Source organism: Triticum aestivum, chromosome 6D (genome assembly GCF_018294505.1).
Source record: "Triticum aestivum cultivar Chinese Spring chromosome 6D, IWGSC CS RefSeq v2.1, whole genome shotgun sequence".
Taxonomy (NCBI): Eukaryota; Viridiplantae; Streptophyta; class Magnoliopsida; order Poales; family Poaceae; genus Triticum; species Triticum aestivum.
In genome coordinates, this window is record NC_057811.1 from 72,777,429 (window position 1) to 72,797,729 (window position 20,301).

The 20,301-nt window shown below is 44.1% G+C and overlaps 1 long non-coding RNA gene and 1 pseudogene across 3 annotated transcripts; one reads left to right on the forward strand and one right to left on the reverse strand.

Moving 5' to 3' along the window:
* LOC123142447 (ethylene-responsive transcription factor 1-like) overlaps positions 1-10,482 on the reverse strand; it is a 28,936-nt pseudogene extending 18,454 nt beyond the window's left edge.
* An 813-nt stretch (positions 10,483-11,295) lies between these two features.
* On the forward strand, positions 11,296-14,284 carry LOC123141117 (uncharacterized). 3 transcript variants are annotated; one of them, XR_006470173.1, is made up of 5 exons: positions 11,296-12,043; positions 12,465-12,542; positions 13,304-13,430; positions 13,536-13,599; positions 13,845-14,284. It is a non-coding gene; the product is annotated as an uncharacterized lncRNA (long non-coding RNA). The 3 variants fall into 3 exon arrangements; XR_006470171.1 differs by having other exon boundaries at positions 11,296-12,542; XR_006470170.1 differs by having other exon boundaries at positions 11,296-13,430; positions 13,845-14,281.
* Positions 14,285-20,301: the final 6,017 nt, after the last annotated feature.

Consider the following 20,301-nt stretch of genomic DNA (forward strand, 5'->3'; position numbering starts at 1 on the left):
TCCGGAGAGGGGAAATCGTCGCCATCGTCATCATCAACCATCCCCCATCACCAATTTCATGATACTCACCGCATGCGTGAGTGGTATGTCTCCAATGTATCTACTTTTCCTAACGTTTTCCTCTTGTTTTGGACTCTAATTTGCATGATTTGAATGAAACTAACCTCGGACTGACGTTGTTTCCAGCAGAACTACCATGGTGTTGTTTTTGTGTAGAATAAAAGTTCTCGGAATGAAACAAAACTTTGCGAGGATTTTTTATACAATAAAAGAGAATTTCTGGAGCTGAGAACCACCGGAGGGGGGCACCTGGGTGGGCACAACCCACGAGGGCGCGCCTGGCCCCCCAGGGGTGCCCAGGTGGGTTGTCCCCACCTGGTGGCTCCACAGACCCTAAAACTGACGCTATAAAATCCTATTTTTCCAGAAAAAATCGAGGGAGAAAGAATTATCGCGTTCCACGAGACAGAGCCGCAGTCACCTCCTGTTCTTCATCGGGAGGCCAGATCTGGAGTCCGTTTGGGGCACCAGGGAGGGGGATCTTTGATCTTCTTCATCACCAACCCGTCTCCATCGCCAATTCCATGATGCACCCCACCGGGAGTGAGTAATTCCTTTGTAGGATCACTGGTTGGTGAGGAGTTGGATGAGATTCATCATGTAATCTAGTTAGTTTTGTTAGGGCCTGATCCCTAGTATCCGCTATTTTCTGAGATTGATGTTGCTTAGACTTTTCCATGCTTAATGCTTGTCACTTTGGGCCTGGGTGCCATGATTTCAGATCTGAACCGTTTATGTTATCACCATTATATCCATGTTCTAGATCCGATCTTCCAAGTTATAGTCACCTACTACATGCTATGATCGGGCAACCCCAGAGTGACAACAGTCGGGACCACTCCCGGTGATGACTGTAGTTTGAGCAGTTCAGGTATTCATCGTGTGTTAATGCTTTGTTCCGGTTCTTTATTAAAAGGAGGTCTTAATATCCCTTAGTTTCCAATTGGACCCCGCTGCCACGGGAGGGTAGGGCAAAATATGTCATGCAAGTTCTTTCCATAAGCACATATGACTATTTACGGAATACATGACTACATTATATGGAGCTAGTACCGTATCGCCCTAGGTTATGACTGTCACATGATGAATATCATCCAACGAATTACCGATCCAATGCCTACGAATTTATCTTATATTGTTCTTGGTAAGTTACTACTACCATCGTTACTGCTGCACTTGCTACAAAACTAGTGCTATCACTGTTATCGTTACTATTGCTGCTGCTACTATTATCAAAACTATCATACTACTTTGCTACCGATCACTTTGCTGCAGATAATTAATCTTTAGGTGTGGTTGAATTGACAATTCAGCTGTTAATACTTGCAAATATTCTTTGGCTCCCCTTGTGTCGAATCTATAAATTTGGGTTCAATAATCTACCCTCGAAAACTGTTGCGATCCCCTATACTTGTGGGTTATCAAGACCTTTTTCTGGTGCCTTTGCCGGGGAGCATAGCTATATTCGTTGAGTTACTTAGGATTATTATCAATTTATCACTATGAAGAATCTGAAGGATGCGAAGACTAAGATTTATCCCTCTAAGACGAGGGGAGGTAAGGAACTGCCATCTAGCTCTGCTTTAAATTCACCTTCTGTTATAAGTAAACTTGTGACACCACCACATGCTATTAATCCTGATATGTCGCAAGTTATTGATGATGCTACTTCTACTATGAATGATACTTATGATGATGCTAGTACCTTGCTTGATGATGATGATGTGCCATTAGGTGACTTTCTTGATGAACAAATTGCTAAATTAAGACAACACGATGTTGTCTTAACTGATGATGAGCTTGAAACTAAAAATCTTGAAACACCTACTAGAACTAGCCATCCTAGATATGAATTGCCAAAGGTATCAGAACGTTATGTTATGAATGAGGAGACAACTAAAGACATTCTTGCTTGTAAGGATATAGATGATCTAGAGAAATTATTATGCAGGTATAAAGAAAAATCCTTGAATGCTAGAATGCAATACGATCCTAAGTTTGCTACTTCACCTATCTTTTTGATGATAAGGATTATGTATTCTCTGTCAACCCAAAGTTAATTAATTTGGTTGAACCTGATCCTTTCCATGGTTATGAAACTGAAACTGTTGTGGCACATCTTACTAAGTTGAATGACATAGCCACCCTTTTTACTCATGATGAGAAAACTCGCTATTACTATATTCTCAAATTATATTCGTTCTCATTAAAGGGTGATGCTAAAGCTTGGTACAATACTCTTGCTCCTCGTTGTGTGCGTAGTGCCTAGGATATGATTTATTACTTCTCTGAAAAATATTTCCCTGCTCATAAGAAACAAGTTGCCTTACAAGAAATATTTAACTTTGTGCAAATTGAAGAAGAGAGTCTCCCACAAGCTTGGGGGAGGCTTTGCCAATTTCTTAATGCTTTGCCTAATCATCCTCTTAAGAAAAATGAAATACTTGATATCTTCTATAATGACTGACCGATGCTTCTAGGGATTTCCTAGATAGTTGGGCTGGTTGTGTTTTCAGGGAACGAACTATTGGGCAAGCTGAAGAATTATTGAATAACATATTGAAAAATTATGGTGATTGGACTCTTCCTAAACCACCGGTTAAACCCACTCCGAAGAAGAGGAGTATAGTATATCTCATTCCTGAAGATATGCAAGAGGCAAATAAATCCATTAAGGAAAAAGGTATTAAAGCTGAGGATGTCAAAAATTTACCTCCTATTAAAGAATGGGCTTGATACACCATCACCACCTAAGGTGGTAGAGGTAAATTCTCTAATGAAATTCAATGTTAATGACAATCCTCACAATATGCACCCTAGCCAATGCCTTTATGAGTTTGAAAACTACATTAGAAAACAAGATCACTTCAATGCAAATGTTATGAAACAATTGAAATACAATTCTGATATTATTGCTCGCTTGAGTGACTTGTGATTTAGAGTCTCAAATGATGTTAGAGGTGTGAGAAAGCATGCTTATATGGTTCAAACTTAGTTAGAACAAGGTGCTAAATCTCAAAGAGAGTTGCTTGATGAAATGAATAATAATATAAGTGACTTTGCTGTTAGAGTAGCAACTAGAGGAGGTAAAATGACTCACGAACCACTCTATCCTGAGGGACACCCGAAAAGAATTGAACAAGACTCTCAAAGAGTTAACACTGATGCACGTAGTCCCTCTAAAAAGAAAAAGAAGAAGAAAAATGATAGGACTTTGCATGCCTCTAGTGAACCTAAAGTAGAAAAACCTCCTGATAATAGTAATGAAGTTTCTATCTCTGATGCTGAAACACAGTCTGGTAATGAACACTCACCTTTTGATAATGAAAAATATAATGATGAGGTTCATGAAGATACTCAAACGAATAACAAAGAACCAGACAATGATGTTGAGATAGAACCTGCAGTTGATCTTGATAACCCACAACCCAAAAATACACGATATGATAAAAGAGACTTTATTGCTAGAAAACACGGTAAAGAAAGAGAACCGTGGGTTCAAAAACCTATGCCTTTCCACCTAAGTCAACTAAAAATAAAGATGATGAAGAATTTGAACGCTTTGCTGAAATGCTGAGGCCAGTCTTTTTGCGTACTTGCTTGACTGATATCCTTAAAATGCCTCCTTATGCAAAGTACATGAAAGACATCATCACCAATAAGAGAAAAATACCAGAAGATGAAATCTCCACCATGCTTGCTAACTATACTTTTAAAGATGGAGTGCCTAGAAAACTTGGAGATCCGGGAATACCAACTATACCTTGCTCCATCAAAAGAAATTATGTGAAAACTGCTTTATGTGATTTAGGAGTTGGTGTTAGTGTTATGCCTTTCTGTTTATATAAAAGACTTGATTTGAATAAACTCACACCTACTAAAATATCTTTGCAAATGGCTGACAAATCAACTGCCATACCTGTCGGTATCTGTGAGGATGTGCCCATTGTTGTTGCCAATGTTACTATTTTGACTGACTTTGTTATACTTGAGATGCCCGAGGACGACAACATGTCGATTATCCTTGGTAGACCCTTCTTGAATATTGCAGGGGCTGTTATTGATTGCAATAAAAGAAAGGTCACTTTTCATATCAATGGTAATGAGCATACGGTGCACTTTCCGAAGAAACAATTCGAAGTGAATGGTATTAATGTTATTGAAACATCTCCAACAATCACTATTGGAAGTTTTCAACTACCCCTACTTACTATTAAAAATAAATATGAAATGCTTATTGTTGGGGACATTCATATCCCCGTTGAGGTAACTTAGTGATTTACGGAAGTTCTTCAAATTCATGCTAATCAAAAGTGGTTGTTAATAAGACTTGATCAACCTTATTAATGGATCATTTTTGAGAGGTATGAAGTTGATGAATCTAGTAGGCACTACCCTCTGTCCCTACCTTTTGTTTTATGTTTTTATTAGTTAAATAAAATAAAATGCCATGTTTTGTCTGTTTTCTGAATTTCCCGTGCAATAAAAAATGACCAAAAAATAAAAGTTCTCAGAATGCTCTGAAAATTTAATACGATCTTTTTCTGAATATTTAAGATTTTTTGCAAATAATATCAGAGGGAGGTGCACCAGGTGGGCACAACCCACCTGGGCGCGCCCTAGTGGGTTGTGGTCCCCCTCACTTATCTCTTCATCCCACATCACCACCTACCTCTAGAAAAAATCACCATTTCTCTCTCTCCCTCTCTCTCTCTCTCTCTCTCTCTCTCTCTCTCTCTCTCTCTCTCTCTCTCTCTCTCTCTCTCTCTCTCTCTCCCTCTCGTGTTCTTCCTCTCAAACCCGCGGATTTCGATCTATTTGCTCAAAGCTCCTTTTCCGAAACTGTTTCGGGGGATTGTTGCTTGGTATGTGACTCCTCCGTTTGTCCAATTAGTTTTTGCTTTAGTGGTTTATATTTTGAATAATTAGCTATCTTGGTGCTGCTGTAGATGAGCTTGCATGTTGAATTCTTAGAGTTCTAAGTAGTTTGAATGCTTGCTATGGCCTCTATGTATTCCTATGAGTAGCTGCTATCAATCTTATAAAGTTTTGTTGAGAAAATTTTGTGGACTAAAAATTTCAGAATTTTTGTTCATAGAAAAAAGATGAATATCTTTAGGAAGTTTGCTTCCAAGAAGAACTCCAAGGGAGTGATCGGGGAGTCGTCTCACAGTGATCTCCATACCCGGTGGTTGGTGGAAGTACGGCCATGTGAATGGCCGCATACCCCGTTCTTGGAAGGGGCTGGAATCCTTCAAGAGTTCGCACAATATGCTGCTAATGCCGGCCTCACAGACTTCATCGTAGATGAATGTGAATAGTATCATCTCCTCACAAACACCTTTGTTCAAAGTTTTAATTTCCTTCCTAGGAATAATCCTCCTGAGGTGCAATTTAATTTATACGCTGAGCCCCAACAGATACCGCTTACTGAGTTCTGTGAAATATGCCTGCTTCCTTCTGATGGTGGTTTAGTAGAGACTAGGCCTATGGAGTTTGAGGGTTTCTATCGTACTTTGACAGTGGGTGATGAGAGAGGGGTGTCGAGTATCACCTCCGCTGGCATGCATTTTCCTGCTGTTCATTATTTCACTCTTTTCATTGCAAAATGCTTCCTTGCTAGAGAGAAGATGGGTGCACTCAGTGCCCCATACCTTGCTGTTTTACGTCATGCACTTGAGGGCGATAACACTTATAGCTTGGGAGCTATTGTGGCACGCCGCCTTCACATTAATAAATCCAAGGGTAAAATACATGGGGGGTATTTGCGCTACTCATTTTGGCAGCTCGCTTTAATGTTGAGATACGCCTGCATGATTATCCTTTGCCCAAGGTTTACCTAGATCGCGCGGCCATGGAACACCATGAGTTTATTGCTACCGATTACCCTAACATCCCTATTCCATATATCCTGGTTTTCAGTGTGAGAACTCATGATATTATTCCATTGCCTGCACCTGCTTTGTTTGATCCTGTTGCCAGGGGCGGATACAGGATTATGGCTGTAGATATCATCGCCTACCGGGACAACCAGGCTACAGCAGAGGAGGAGCCTCAACAGTGGGATCCTTGGGTGCCCGCTCCTTAGCAGTTCGACTACTGACTGATTACCAAGTTAGGCCAAAAGCCTAAGCTTGGCGGAGTACGTATTACCACCGAAATTTCATTCATGTTCACACATTTCATTCCAGTTGTCGGTGTCCACACTTTTTCCATTGTATTATCCATGTTAAATTTATTTTCTCGCTTTCTTCTAGCGTGTTTGAAAAACTTTGAGAAAATATAAAAATATTTCCTGCTTCTTTTTGTTTTTTCTTTCTAGAATAGTTAGTTGTAGCATTAAAAAGAAAACCCAAAAACATTTTCTTGTTCTTTTTTTGCTTGTTGGGAGCTTTCCTGTGTAAATAGTTTTTCTCGTTTTCGCTTTTCCCTTTTATTTGCTTGTTCAAGAAAATCAAAAACTCCAAAAATATTTCAGTGTGTTTCTCTGAATTTCTTTTCTTTTTATTCGAGTCGTACCGAGGAGAAGACCACGATGAAAATGTTGAGTGGCTCTCATATGCATAATTGTTGATCTAACAAAGAGCCTATATTACCTTGTCTTCTCCTGTTGAATAAAATGTTTACATATTCCAGCTTAGTCCACGGCACTCTTGCACTATTATTATTCTCATATCATTCGGTCGTGCAAGTGAAAGGCAATAATGATGATATTCGATGAACTGGTCGTGGCAGAGAGAAACGGGTATGAACTCGACTTGTTCTGTTTTGTAAATATGTTTAAACCAGTATCCATGATTCAGCTCATTATGATTAAACATGTTTGCAATGACAATTAGATATTATAGTTTCTCATGCCATGCATAAGTAGCTAGGGGTGCATAATGATTTATCTTGAATATCAACATTGCGTTAAAATGACTGTGATGTAGTACCACTGAGCCTGCTCTGAGTAATCCCCCTTTTGCCAGATTATTACCAATATAATCATAAAAGGCTATTTTTTTGGGGATTTTAAACCAAGCTTCTGATAAACTAAGATTTTCGGCTAAACCATTGCTAACTCTTCGATATATTTCTTGCTGAAAGTATCTTGATCCCACTGATAACGAGTAGGCCCAAATTCGATTGGGGTCGTTGCTGACCCATACCACATAGTTCTAGCAACTACGAAAGCTGCAAAAAAAAAAAGCAGCGATACTACTGGAAAGTAAAGTTTCCATATTGCCCATACGTAATCCTTTATATAGACGTTGAGGCGGACATACACTAAGATGTGATGATATGGTATCCTCTTCTGAATGTTCGAGTGGCTTGTCTTGGCACATGTTCATGCATGTAGTTGAATCAAAAGCAATATAGCCTCTATGATATTTATGTTCATGATGTTCATATCCTACTCATGCTAGTGTCCAATGTTACTTATGCATAATGCATGCTCATGACAGTTGTTGCTCTCTAGCTGGACGCTTCTCAACCTAATTGCTAGCCTTCGCCTGTACTAAGTGGGAATTCTACTTGTACATCAAAAACCTTGAACCCAAGTTATTCCAGATGAGTCCATCATACCTACCTATATGCGGTATTACCCTGCCGTCCTAAGTAAATTTGCATGTGCCATCTCTAAAAAAAACTTCAAATAAATATCCTTTTTGTCTGCCTGGATCGTTCATGGAACGACAGGAGGTAGCCGGTATCTTCCATGCTAAGCGGGTTATTCTCAGGATGAGTGTTTATTCACTCACCATCTTCGAGAAAAGGGCGGTAATAGGGATTCGTAGTCCCGAACTCAAAAAGGCAAATAATTACACAAAACTCCCCCAGGACTATTGTTGGTATGGACGACACCTGCTGTTTTGGACAAGCCGTGGAGTGTGGTTGTTGGTGGAAGGGGAGTAAACCCTTACTTTTATCGCCTGGGAACTGCCACTAGCGAGCTTAGCATGGAAGATATTGATAACTGATGGTCGTGAAGTAAATAAGAAGGGTGCATGTCTCAGAATATCATTTACCACTGTTTTAAAAACTTGAGCTCTGGCACCGCTGCAAATCACTGTTCCCTCTGCGAAGGGACTTTCCATTTGCTTTTATGTTGTGTCATCACCTTCTAAAATGAGCGCCAGAACCTGAGAGCACTACTGTCATGCCGATGCATTGTGTGTAGCTAATGTTGGGTGCATCATGACTGAATCTTTTCTACCATAAATTACAACTAGCGGGGCAACCCGCGCATTTGCGCGCTAGACATATTACATGTTGTCATAGTTGATATCTTTTTCTTGCCATTCACCAATTGTTAAATTATGTTGGACTATATTTCACGTCAACTTTGGCCTTTTATATACAAATCATCATAGAGGTTACATTAAATCCAAATATATGTTTTTCTTAAACATGATGCTATTTGATAGCAGTATTTGTTACACTAATATTTTGTATGTCACCTCTCATCGAACATTGTCTATTTTTAATACACCTTTCTATCCATACCTTTGCACCTCTATCGATCGCTCCTGTTGTCAGTGAGAATGGCAAGTCGCATGCTCATCATTCTCAATTCCACCCTTGACGAAATATATCATATCCTAACATCATATGCCTCTAAAGCATTTCTCCCCCTTTTCCTACGATTTTATGATTATTGAAATGACATACGTTTCCATCAGTCTATGTTGCCATGGGATTTCGAAATCCAAATGGTCTTTCACCATCTCTTAATAAAGTGCTCTACTTCTCCGAATATGACCATCCCCGCATTGTCACATCTCACAACTACCACCAGAAGATTTGCAGAAAATCTTACTTGAAGCATGATTTTTTTCTACTCATTGTGTCACGACTCACCTCATGACTTATGACAGCATAATCATGTATGCATTTAATGTTTCACGTTGGATTTCCTTTCTAAATCAACTTCTTGTTTATTATTTCCAAATTTTGGACAAATAGAGGAAAAGATGCATATTCTCTATCCACCTAATAGAGTTGCATCCTTTATATTTGACATAGTTTTTTCTCGCCTATGAATTTCTAAAACAGAGTAGTAGTGCCTTTGCCCACACAATAATTGCTGTTTTTACTATTTATTCATATAATCTATGAATTTAGCTACATTGCTACAATATTGACCCAAAATATGATCTATGATGGGGATATTTTAGCATGCGTGTCTTAACTCTTAACATGGTGGCTTCTTTAGTGTTGTTATTCTAAGTTGTATCCTAGCTACTGTTCAACAACAGATTTGCTTGCTACTATTAAATCAATTTTTATAATCGAACATCCAGATCACCATGTTGGATTTATATTTATGATCGACCCGTGGGTGGCTTTTACTGAGCTCAAGCATGTGCATGTAATCACTTAGACATACAGTAATTTCTTGAAGTTAGTGAAGCTGTGAAGACAAAAGAGAATTTTCTTGGACACAGTAAAGCGTGAATTCATGGATTTTTTTATTCCCAGGTTGTCTGAATTTTATTAAATCACGTCATTTTGAAGTCCTTTTCCATCTTTTGGACAAAACTTGCAAGGATGCTCACCTTCATCCCGTTTATTGATAGAATTAATTAATGTAAAACTGATAAATGTCATTAAAATACAAAGTAATATGAGTTAGAAATGAATGCAGGAAGTAACATTTTGCGAAACTTGTACATTTCCTTGAATTTCATCATCATCATTAATTATGACCATTATTATTACAGTGATATTTGAGGTATCTGAGATATGCAAATATTCAGTGATGGTATATCAACAAAACTAACAAAAAATCTAACTTTATATATACACAACTCGTTAACTGGTGTACAGAAAAAAGTTTGATGTCTACAAATGATCGAAAATATATCATAGTTAGAAGCTCCTATGTCAGTTTATTCTATCCACATGACAAATTGGCCTTTCCATTGATGCTATTGGTTCATATGCAACCTTAAGTACCCTTGAGTACCCTAAAAAAAGTGACCCATGGGAAGAGACCTTAAGGGAAGAGACATGTACGTATGTATTGGTTCATATGCATCCCCACGACCCATGGTTGATTTCTTATGTTGTTACTTCTTTATTAGACTCCATATGCCATTCGGAAACTGGTTTTACACAAGGAAGATGTTAATTATGTTGTTCGTAACTCTAAAAAAGCTATGTTGTACGTAAAGGAAGCTATCAAGAGTGTACGCCGCTAGTACCAAAAGTTGTTGGCTTTGCTGTCACCTGTCGTGCCTTTCATCGATCCGTTGCTTCACCGCTGTTCTACCTTGTATTCTTTGGGTATCCGAGCGCCGTGAGTACCTAATATGCCCTGACGGCCTGTGTTTTGCCTGCTTCAATCTGCCGAGCATCATGGCCGATGTCGTGCCCCTCGGCATCCAAGTGCGTATTGGAGGACCTTTGTGCTTGCTTCGATCCACCGAGCATCATGGCGCTGTCTTGCTCTCGCCGGGCTTCTGAAGACGTACTGGAGGACCTTTCGTGCGTCCTTGATGTCTTGAGTATTTTGCATAGTGGTTCGTGTAGAGCTTCCATGTTGTTCTCTACTTGCGCATGCACATTTTAGCCAGGAATCAATCCATTTATGGATGCATAGTCTCGCGCATGCTTTAATCCGACAAACGTCATGGCCGCTGTTGTGCTCCTGTCGGTCGGCCGAGTGAGTAGTGGAGGACGTTTCGGGCGTCCTGCTTTAATCCGACAAACGTCATGGCCGCTGTTGTGCTCCTGTCGGTCGGCCGAGTGAGTAGTGGAGGACGTTTCGGGCGTCCTTGTTGTCTAGTTCGTTTAGAGCTAAAGGCACGTGTCCATGCGGTACTGTACTTACCTATGCACGTTTTTTCCCGGAAGGCCGGAATCAATCCATCTATGGCTATATTTTTCTTCCGACAAAGATCTGTGGCTGTATGGTCTCATGCCTGCTTCGATCCGCCGAACATAAAGGCTGTTGTGCGCTCCGCTGGGCATTTGAGTGCAAACCGGAGGAGGTTTCATTTGTCCTTGACATCGCAAGTGTTTGCATAGTAGTTCGTGTAGAGCTACATGTACGTGTCTATATCTCTACTTCTATAAAAGTTTGAGTTGATGATGATGGTGTGCCTGCCATTCTCTACTTATAGTCGTCGGATCTTCATCGAACGCACAAGAAGCGATCTGTGGCAATTTTGCAGAAAACCGCCCGTCACTCCATCAACATTTGCAGACAACCCCTCCAGCCTCATCTCTCCCACTCAGCCTCATCACTCCCCCCGACTCATCCAGCCATCTGAAAAGGGGCGCCGTGCAACCACCGGCCGACAGCATCGGAGTCCATCTGGCGCGGTGGCCGCTGCCGGCGATGTCCAGCGCCACCACGACCCCAGCCCATCTGTCCCGTTCTACTCTCTCTTCCCCACCTTATCCAGCCATCTCCAAAGAAAAGGAAAATGGCGGCACCGTGAGAACCACCGCCGGCAGAGGTGGAATCGATTCGGCGATGTGGCCGCTGCCTGCGCCGTACAATCCCAGCCTCTCTTATGCCTTCTCTCAGCCCCACCGCCCACCGCCACCACGATCCCATCCTCGTCGCCGTCTGCTCCGCCCGCTCCCTTGTCTCCTCCGACCCTGATCGACGCAGGTCCGCCGCCGACGCTTCTTCTGCCTCTTTTTCTGCCGCAGAGTTCCCACCAACCACCGCCCACTATTGCCACCACCTCCCCCTCGTTGATGTCTCGTCCGCCCTTACCCTTATCCTGCAACGCAGACTGCCATAGGTACGCCGGCGGAACTGTCTAGAAAGTAGAAACACTCTTCCAGGCCAATATATATCAAATTTTCTGTCATCCAGAGTTCAAATCCGTGCGCCAATGTGGAGCTGTCTAGAAACTACTCTTGCAGACAAATATAAAGCAAATGGGCAGGCCTATGGGACTAACGCTGCTGCACCCAGAGAAGCCAGACGCTGGTCACGCCAATCTTCAGATTGAATGGATTGTGAGGACTTCGCCTTCTGGTATGGGTGAATCTTCTTACTTGTGCAATTGCAGATATGTGCTTTGACAGAAATAACTGATGTAATTAGAGGAATAGTTTACTGTGGTTAGATTTGCTATGCTAGCCTACTTCTATGCTAATATGATTGCTACACTGATAATTAGCGAATATAATAGTAGTCTGATCTTTTATTCATCTATTGACGTAGATTGCTGGACTGCATATAGTCACATTCTTGTCACTAGATCTTATACTTTTGTGGTACCACATGATATATGCATTGCGATATTGCTTACAGTTGAAATTTTGAAGGAGTTGCTTAAGTTGACCAAATATGCATTGGTACCAAATAATCAAGTATGCACATCAATACTCAGTGGCAGCTCCAACTAGAAATAGATTTATTTCTCACCAAATTACTGATTTGATCCACATGGCAGGTCCAAAAGATACTAACAGAAATTAAAAGTTGTCAGGAAAAACCCTTGGATTTTGGTGTGAGACTGAAGAACCACAAGGTCAGGGCATACTGGTTGTGTTAGGTTGAATATAGAGTATGTGCACTTATTTAAAGATTGGTGGTTGTGCTAGAGATTTATAAGAAGTGCAACATGCTTCATACTTCACAGTTTTGTGCATGTTGCTGTGAACGTATTTTCTTTTCTTGCTGTAGATTGCAAGTTGTGAAGCTTATTATTAGACATGCTTGGAATTTATTGTGATAGGTTCTTAGAAAATGCTGTGAAATTTTCATACTTGATCACTTCTGTATACTACTATGTTCTGATTGTACTTTTTGGCTACCATACATGTGCATAACATTTGTCTTTGTTACTCCCTCTGTTCAAAAAATTCGGACAACACTGACAGCAGGTTGCTTTGTCATCAGTGCATTTCCTTTGCTTGGTAGCTCCTCATCCAATTTTCAGGCCACACCCTGAATATTTGTTTCCCCTATGTCTGTTATCAACATGTTTTTTTCTTTGCAGAAGCCTGGTTGATGTAAGAAAGTTACAAGTAGTCCACAGTACTAATATTTTTTTATGTACATACATGTGCACTCACCCCTTCTATATACATATGATTCAAAAACATCTTTTACTTTACATTTTTTTCTTTGCTCTGTACAAAATGTACTAAGTGTTGTCCATTGTTTTTTCCTTTGCCTAAATATAGTACAGAGTACATATCCTCTATAAGGTCCTTGTTTTTTTCCTTTGTCTAAATATACTACAGACCATCATATATATGCAGTACTGATTACCTGATGTCCTTTTAGGTGAGAAGATGGATGGAGCCAGAGCTCGAAGGCCAACATTGTTAGCAGAGATGTTTTGGGCAAACAACTAAAAGAAGGGTATACTATGCTTGACACACATGATTCCGTGGCCTGATAGATGCCTAAGGTATGTAACTAAGTAATTGGAACTAACTGTATGAGTCATGCCTATGGTATGCTTGACACACATGCCTAAGGTATGCTTGACACACATGATTTCATGGTCTAATAGACTTGGGCTTCCACTGTACGACACAAGTGGAGATGACTCTGTTTTTTGACCATGATCTTGAGAGGTACAACTTTATCTATGTATCCATATCTATACTTTCTCTCTAGATGTCATAAGCATGGTTCCCCACATCCAACATATGTTTCAGAATCATCTTTTACTACCCGCAAAAAAAGGAATCATCGTTTACTTTATTAATTCCTGCCATTTGTCTTCACATTTAAGTCTTGTTTGCCTAATATACTGCGAAATCAGCATTGTTGAATCCTTGGATAAAGGTAACAATATATATTGTTTTATTTTCTACAGTTGTTCCAAGGAAAACAACAGTTCTGTTGCAATAGTTCTTTTAAGGTTGTACATGATAGTATGTACCCGGAGAACGCAGGCCGTGCCGGTGATTTGGGAGATTTGGCGTGAGCGCAATTGCCGCACTTTTCACAATTTGGATTCGTCGGCTGCTATGCTTACATGCCTTGTCGTTGACGAAGCCAATGTTGGAAGGAGGCTGACACACCACACATCATTTTGTGATAGTAATCTAGCTTAGTGGCCCCTCTCAATTTTGTGTTTTCTCATTTGCTTTACATGTGTTTGTACATTACTCGCTCCTATCAATGAAATCAATAGCTCTGCTGTTAGGCTTAAGAAAAAACTGTCTTGGAGCTCAGTTGTTGCCTCCGTCAGATATTTGCACTGTATGAACAAACTGCTATGTGGACAGATTTTCTATTTGTCATATGCTCTTTGTCCCCTTAATATGGGAGAACCATGAGAAAATTGGGTAGGGAGAACCAAAGTCTTCTGCAAGGTGAAAATTGAGGGGGGTTTATGTTGGAAACCTTATGTTTCATTTTGCTCGATGTACCTGTCAACAATATGGCATCATCACTTTGATCAATGTTTTGGTACATCTTTTATTGTTTACTAGACTCATGACACTGAGTAAATAATGTTCCACCCGATATTTTGTCATTCCGTAGTGTAGCACGGGCATCTTAAGTAGTTCTCTACTTGCGTATGCACGTTCATGCCAGGAGTCAATCAATCTATGGATGCATGATTGTGTACGTCTCCTTACATCCACATTGACTAAGTTCAAGGATTCTTTTTTCGCAAATACGCAAGCTGCGTATCTTTGTATTGATAGAAGGAGAGTACAAGCATGGGATTACAACGCTTACAATGCCATGTGCGCACTAGGCATGGTGAACAAGCGAAGGAGCACAACAGATAGGGGTGTGCTCAGCCCCACGGCTAGAAACTAGAGACTACGCGCCGGGGATAATGTTTTGCAGTCCGGTAGCGCCCGCCTTGGCCCATAGACGCGCCTCGTCCTTGATGGTGTCGGATGTGAAGGTAATCGATGGCGTCGCTCCGTCAAAGATACAGGCATTTCGTTGCTTCCAAATCCACCAGGCTGAGAGGATGATGAGGGAGGCTAGGCCCTTGCGCATGGAAGTGGGCGCGAGGTCGAGAGAGGATTGCCACCACAATTGGAATGGCGTGTCGTGGTCCGGGAGGCTAATGGGCACGCGGGCCCAGCCGAGGATCTCGTGCCAAACTTGGCGAGAGAAAGAGCATCCGGCAAGAAGGTGGTGCATGGTCTCATCCTCCTGGTCACACAAGACGCAGGCGTCGTTGTGGGGCAGTCCGCGGCGAGCCAGGCGCTCCGCGGTCCAACAACGGTTTTGCATGGCCAGCCACAGGAAGAATTTGACGCGGAGAGGAGCCCAAGGCCGCCAAGTGAGCCGCCAGAAAGGGTCTTCACAGGCTCCAAAGAATAGGGCCTTGTAGCAGGAGCTTGCCGTGTACGTAGCAGAGGAGGTCCAACGCCAGCGTAGCGTGTCCGGCTCGCTAGAGAGCACAATGTGCCGCACCGAACGCCATAGCTCGACGTACTGCACCATGGCCGCCGGCCCGAGCGCACCTCGGATATCCTGTACCCAAGAGCGCTGCTGCAGCCCATCACGCACGCATCTCTCCTTCCGAAGGCGTCTTGGGACAAGAGTTAGAACGAGAAGGGCAATCTCGGCCACGGACCTGCCAGTGATCCAATGGTCGGTCCAGAATCTGCAAGAATCTCCAGCTCCCAGTTGCCAAGTCGTGGAGGCTCTGAAAATTGCACTCGTGTCCGCATCGTGGGGGATGTGAAGGTGGCTCCACGGGCGAGTAGCATCGGTACGTTGCAGCCATAGCCAGCGAACGCGGAGAGAGATGCCCCAACGCTGGATGTCTCAGATGCCGAGGCCACCGAGGGAGATCGGCCGGCATACACGCTGCCAGTTGACGAGGCACTGGCCCCCATTGGCCTTATCCGATCCAGCCCATAAGAATCCGCGGATGATCCGGTTCACCTTCTTAATGGCAGTGCTGCTGAAGGCGATGGCCATGAGGAAGTGCGTGGGGATGGCACTAAGGACGTGGCGCACAAGGGATAGGCGGTCTCCCTTGGATAGCATAGATGCCCGCCATGTAGAGAGCTTGCGCCAAAGCTTGTCAATGATCGGCTCCAAGCTTGTCGAAGAGGCCTTGCGGACTGAGAGGGGCAGCCCGAGGTAGGTGATGGGAAAGTGAGTGACGGGGCATTGCAACTCCACGGCTATAGCAGGAGTGTGATCCTCAGTGCATTGAATAGGAGTGGAGCACTTGTCAAAGTTGGTGTGCAGCCCAGAAGCGAGGCCAAAGACGTGGAGGAGCCTGCGAATCGTGGCGAGGTCGTGAGGGTCCGGGTGGCAAAAGATGACCACATCGTCGGCATAAAGGGATATGCTCGAAGCTGCGTGACGGTTGGTCAAGCGATGGAGGAGGCCAAGGTCAACCACACGCAGCAACATGGAGTTCAGCACGTCGATGACCAAGGTGAAGAGCATGGGCGAGACCGGGCCGCCTTGACGAAGGCCGTGAGCGTGGTCGATCGGAGGCCCTGGGTGGCTGTTGATGAGAACTCTCGTGGAAGCCGTGGAGAGAAGCATGGAAATCCACTCACGCCAACGTGGGCCAAACCCCAGGTGCTGCAGAAGTTGCAGGAGGAAGGGCCAAGAAACACTGTCGAACGCACGAGCTATGTCCAACTTGAGAAGCATGCGTGGCGCCTTCAGGTTGTGCAAGAGACGAGCCGTCTGCTGCACGAGCAGAAAGTTGTCGTGGATGCATCGCCCCGCAATAAACGCGCTCTGGTTGGTGGAGACCTTGGTATTCAGCCGAGGAGCGAGACGGAGAGAAAGAAGCTTCGCGACCAGCTTGGCGAAGATGTGTATGAGACTGATGGGTCTATAGTCGAAGAGGGAGTGCGCATCAGCACGCTTGGGCAGCAACAGAAGAAGGGCCTCATTGAGCTTCTGCAGGCCGCGACCATTCATGGCGTGGAACTTGTCGAAAGCCACGAGAAAGTCGGGCTTGATCGTTTCCCAGCAGGCAACCAAGAACTCGGCGGTGAATCCATCGGGACCGGGCGCCTTTCCCGTCGGCATGCTTTTGACGGCGTTCCAAATCTCCTCCTCGGTGAAAGGCGCGTCAAGCGCAAGAAGATCGAACTGCGGCACCCGAAGGGCATGAAGATCAAGCGTGATGTCGCGATCAGAGGTGCTGCCAAGGGCGTTTGAGAAGTGGGTGAAGGCGGCCTCGGTCATCTCATCGTGGTCGGTGACGGTTTGGGTGTCGACGCGCAAACTCGTCATAAGGTTCCTCTGCTTGCGGTGGGCCGCGTGCACTTTGAGGTAGGAAACCGCTGCGTCGTCGCTCCGGAGCCAAGAGAGGCGCACGCACTGCCTAGCGATGGATCGCTCGAGGGATGCAAGGCCAAGGTAGGACGCCTTGAGCTTCCGGCAAAACCAGGTCTCGAGGGGGGAAAGCGGACGTAGATCTTGAGCAGCGTCAAGTCTCGCAATGAGCTCGCGGGACACCGTAAGCTGAAAGGACACGTTGCCGATCGTGCGTGCGCTCCAGCTTTGCAGCCTCCTGGCCGTCGCCTTGAGACGTGTCACGATCCGTCTAAAGGGATTGGCGTCCGGCGGAGTAGAGGCCCAAGCCTCAGTAACCACCTGGTGAAAACCCTCCAATTTTGGCCAAAATCTCTCAAAGTGGAAACGTCGTGCTCCCGGAGGGCGGGCCACGCAGTCGACAAGGAGCGGGCAGTGATCGGAGGCCGCGGAGGAGAGGCAGCGGAGTAGGCAGTGTGGGTGGGCGATCTCCCAATCGGAGGTGCAAAGAATGCGGTCATTACGCACCAGAGTAGGGGCGTCGCGCTCGTTGGACCAAGTATATCGTCGGCCGTGCATATAGAGATCTCGAAGCTCCTCATCGGCGATGAAGCGCCTAAATCTGCTCATCGAGCGACGGTTGATGTTAGAGTTGTTCTTCTCCGAGGCCGAGGTGATCATGTTGAAATCTCCACCAATAAGCCATGGGCCGACGCGGGACTCGCGCACGTCGTGTAACTCGGCAAGGAACTCAAGCTTGGCGTCATCATCTTGAGGCCCATACACCCCGGTGAGCCACCAATGGCCTCGCCGGCCAAGGAGGAGACCAAGGCCGTCATGTGATGCTCACCGATGAGGGGATTGGAGAGGGAGATGGTATCTCGTTGCCAAGCAAGGAGGATGCCACCGCGTGTGCCATCCGCGGGGAGGAAGTAAAAGTCCTCAAAGGACGGACCGAGCGTTTCCAAAACTATGGCGTCGGAGACATGCGCGAGCTTTGTCTCTTGGAGACACACTATGGTAGGCACGGCAGCGGAGATCACGCTGCGGACGGCGGTGCGCTTAGCGCCGGAGTTAAGGCCTCGGACATTCCAAAAAATTATCTTTAGGTTACAATCCATAGGGGAGGAGGGGGCACGTTAGAGATGACGCGGAGTCAGCCCCTTAGGCTACAATGAGCTGCCCCGGAGTAGGAGGCAGCGAGCTGGGTAGTTGCCACCCAAAGAAATCCGCGAAAGCTTTTAGCACATCTAACGCCAATGGTTGCTCGAAGAGGAGGGCGTATTTGCCGAGCACCTCGTCGGAGATTGGCGCATCATCGCTTGAGATGAGGCCGAGACGGCGAAGCAAAACCCGCTTGGCCTTCATCTCGGAGTTGAGCCCTTGGTCCACGCGCGCAATGCGGAAACTTCGGCGAGGAGTGAAGTTGGCCGGCAGTTCTTCCTACGACGGCGAGGCTTCGGCACCGGAAGCAGCGAAGACGCCCTGACCGAGATGGCCTCGACGAAGGAGGAAAGATCCACGTTGGGCGCGGTAACGTCCGCGGTTTGCATGGGCTGCATGGGCGATGGGGCCGACCTGTCATCGACCGGCCCGTTGGGAGCAGCATGCAGCACCATGTCCATGCAGGATTGGCCCGCCACAGGCTCGGGATCGGCGCGGTGCATGCGGTCGGAGGGCGCGCTAGGAGAGGCCACGACCGAGCGAGGTGGGGCCTCTGTCGGCTCGGGATCAGGGATTCTGATCGTATTATGTGGATGAATCTCGACCGTTGGACATAACTTAACTTTGAAGGAATAATAGATATATACTTGTCCTGCAGCTCAATAAAATCTGAAACAATTATATGCATAAATATATGTGTTATATTATATACGTGTGAAATTTGATAAACACATATAGTCATAAATTGTGTAGAAGACAAATACATAGATTAAAATAGACGCTTTGTTGTATGTGGGACAGATTTTTCTCTTTTGTGTAGCCCGGACATAATTATATTATTTAGTACTTCAGTTTTTTCCTTTATAAAACTACTAATCAATCTTCTATACAATCGCTGTAGATTTTTCCAGTCTTAATTTAATGGGTGGGCACGTATACATATATGATACTGTGTATGCCAGTGCTTTATCTAGTTTAATCAAGGTGGCCTAGTAGGTCAGTACTGCCTGGTCGGAAGGGGTCCATCAGAAATTGCATGAATCCGCTTCTATTTTACGCAGGACTGCAAGTCCGGCTATCTCAAATCAAAACTAAAAAATAGGTCTAGATTGCTTACGTATATGCTTAGGACTCCTATCCCGATCCAGTAGCTATGCATGCCATCCGAAATCTGGCCTAGCCAACGTGAGTCCATGGTGATTAATCTCAGCCATTGATACATCTTAACATTGCAATGGTTAATCTTAGCCGTTTCTTTTCTATCGTCTTAATAATATAATAGATAGATGTTAAGTCGCTGCTTGAACTTTTGAGGTGCTCTGCATTTATGTTTTGCGGTCTCAGAAAGGGCTAACGAGATACCACTATTGTCATATTATATCATGATTGTTTTGAGAACGTGTTGCTGTTTGAGATATCTTATTATTGCTCGCTAGCTGATTATGTCATTGATATAAGTTAATATAATTTTTAAGAGTTATTATCGGCATGGTTAGTTATAATGTTGGGTGAAAAACTGGGTGCCGTTTAAGCTTATTTATGCAAACAAGAGCAAAAGAGTTCGTAAAAGTTTTTCTTTTTGCACTTTCAGTTTAACAATTGAATTGCTTGAGGACAAGCAAATGTTTAAGCTTGTGGGAGTTGATACGTCTCCAATGTATCTACTTTTCCTCTTGTTTTGGACTCTAATTTGCATGATTTGAATGAAACTAACCCCGGACTGATGCTGTTTTCAGCAGAACTACCATGGTCTTGTTTTTTTGCAGAAATAGAAGTTATCGGAATGGAATGAAACTTTGCGAGGATTATTTGTACAATAAAAGAGAATTTCTAGAGCTGAGAACCACCGGAGGGGGGCACATGGGTGGGCACAACCCACCAGGGCGCGCCCAGGTGGGTTG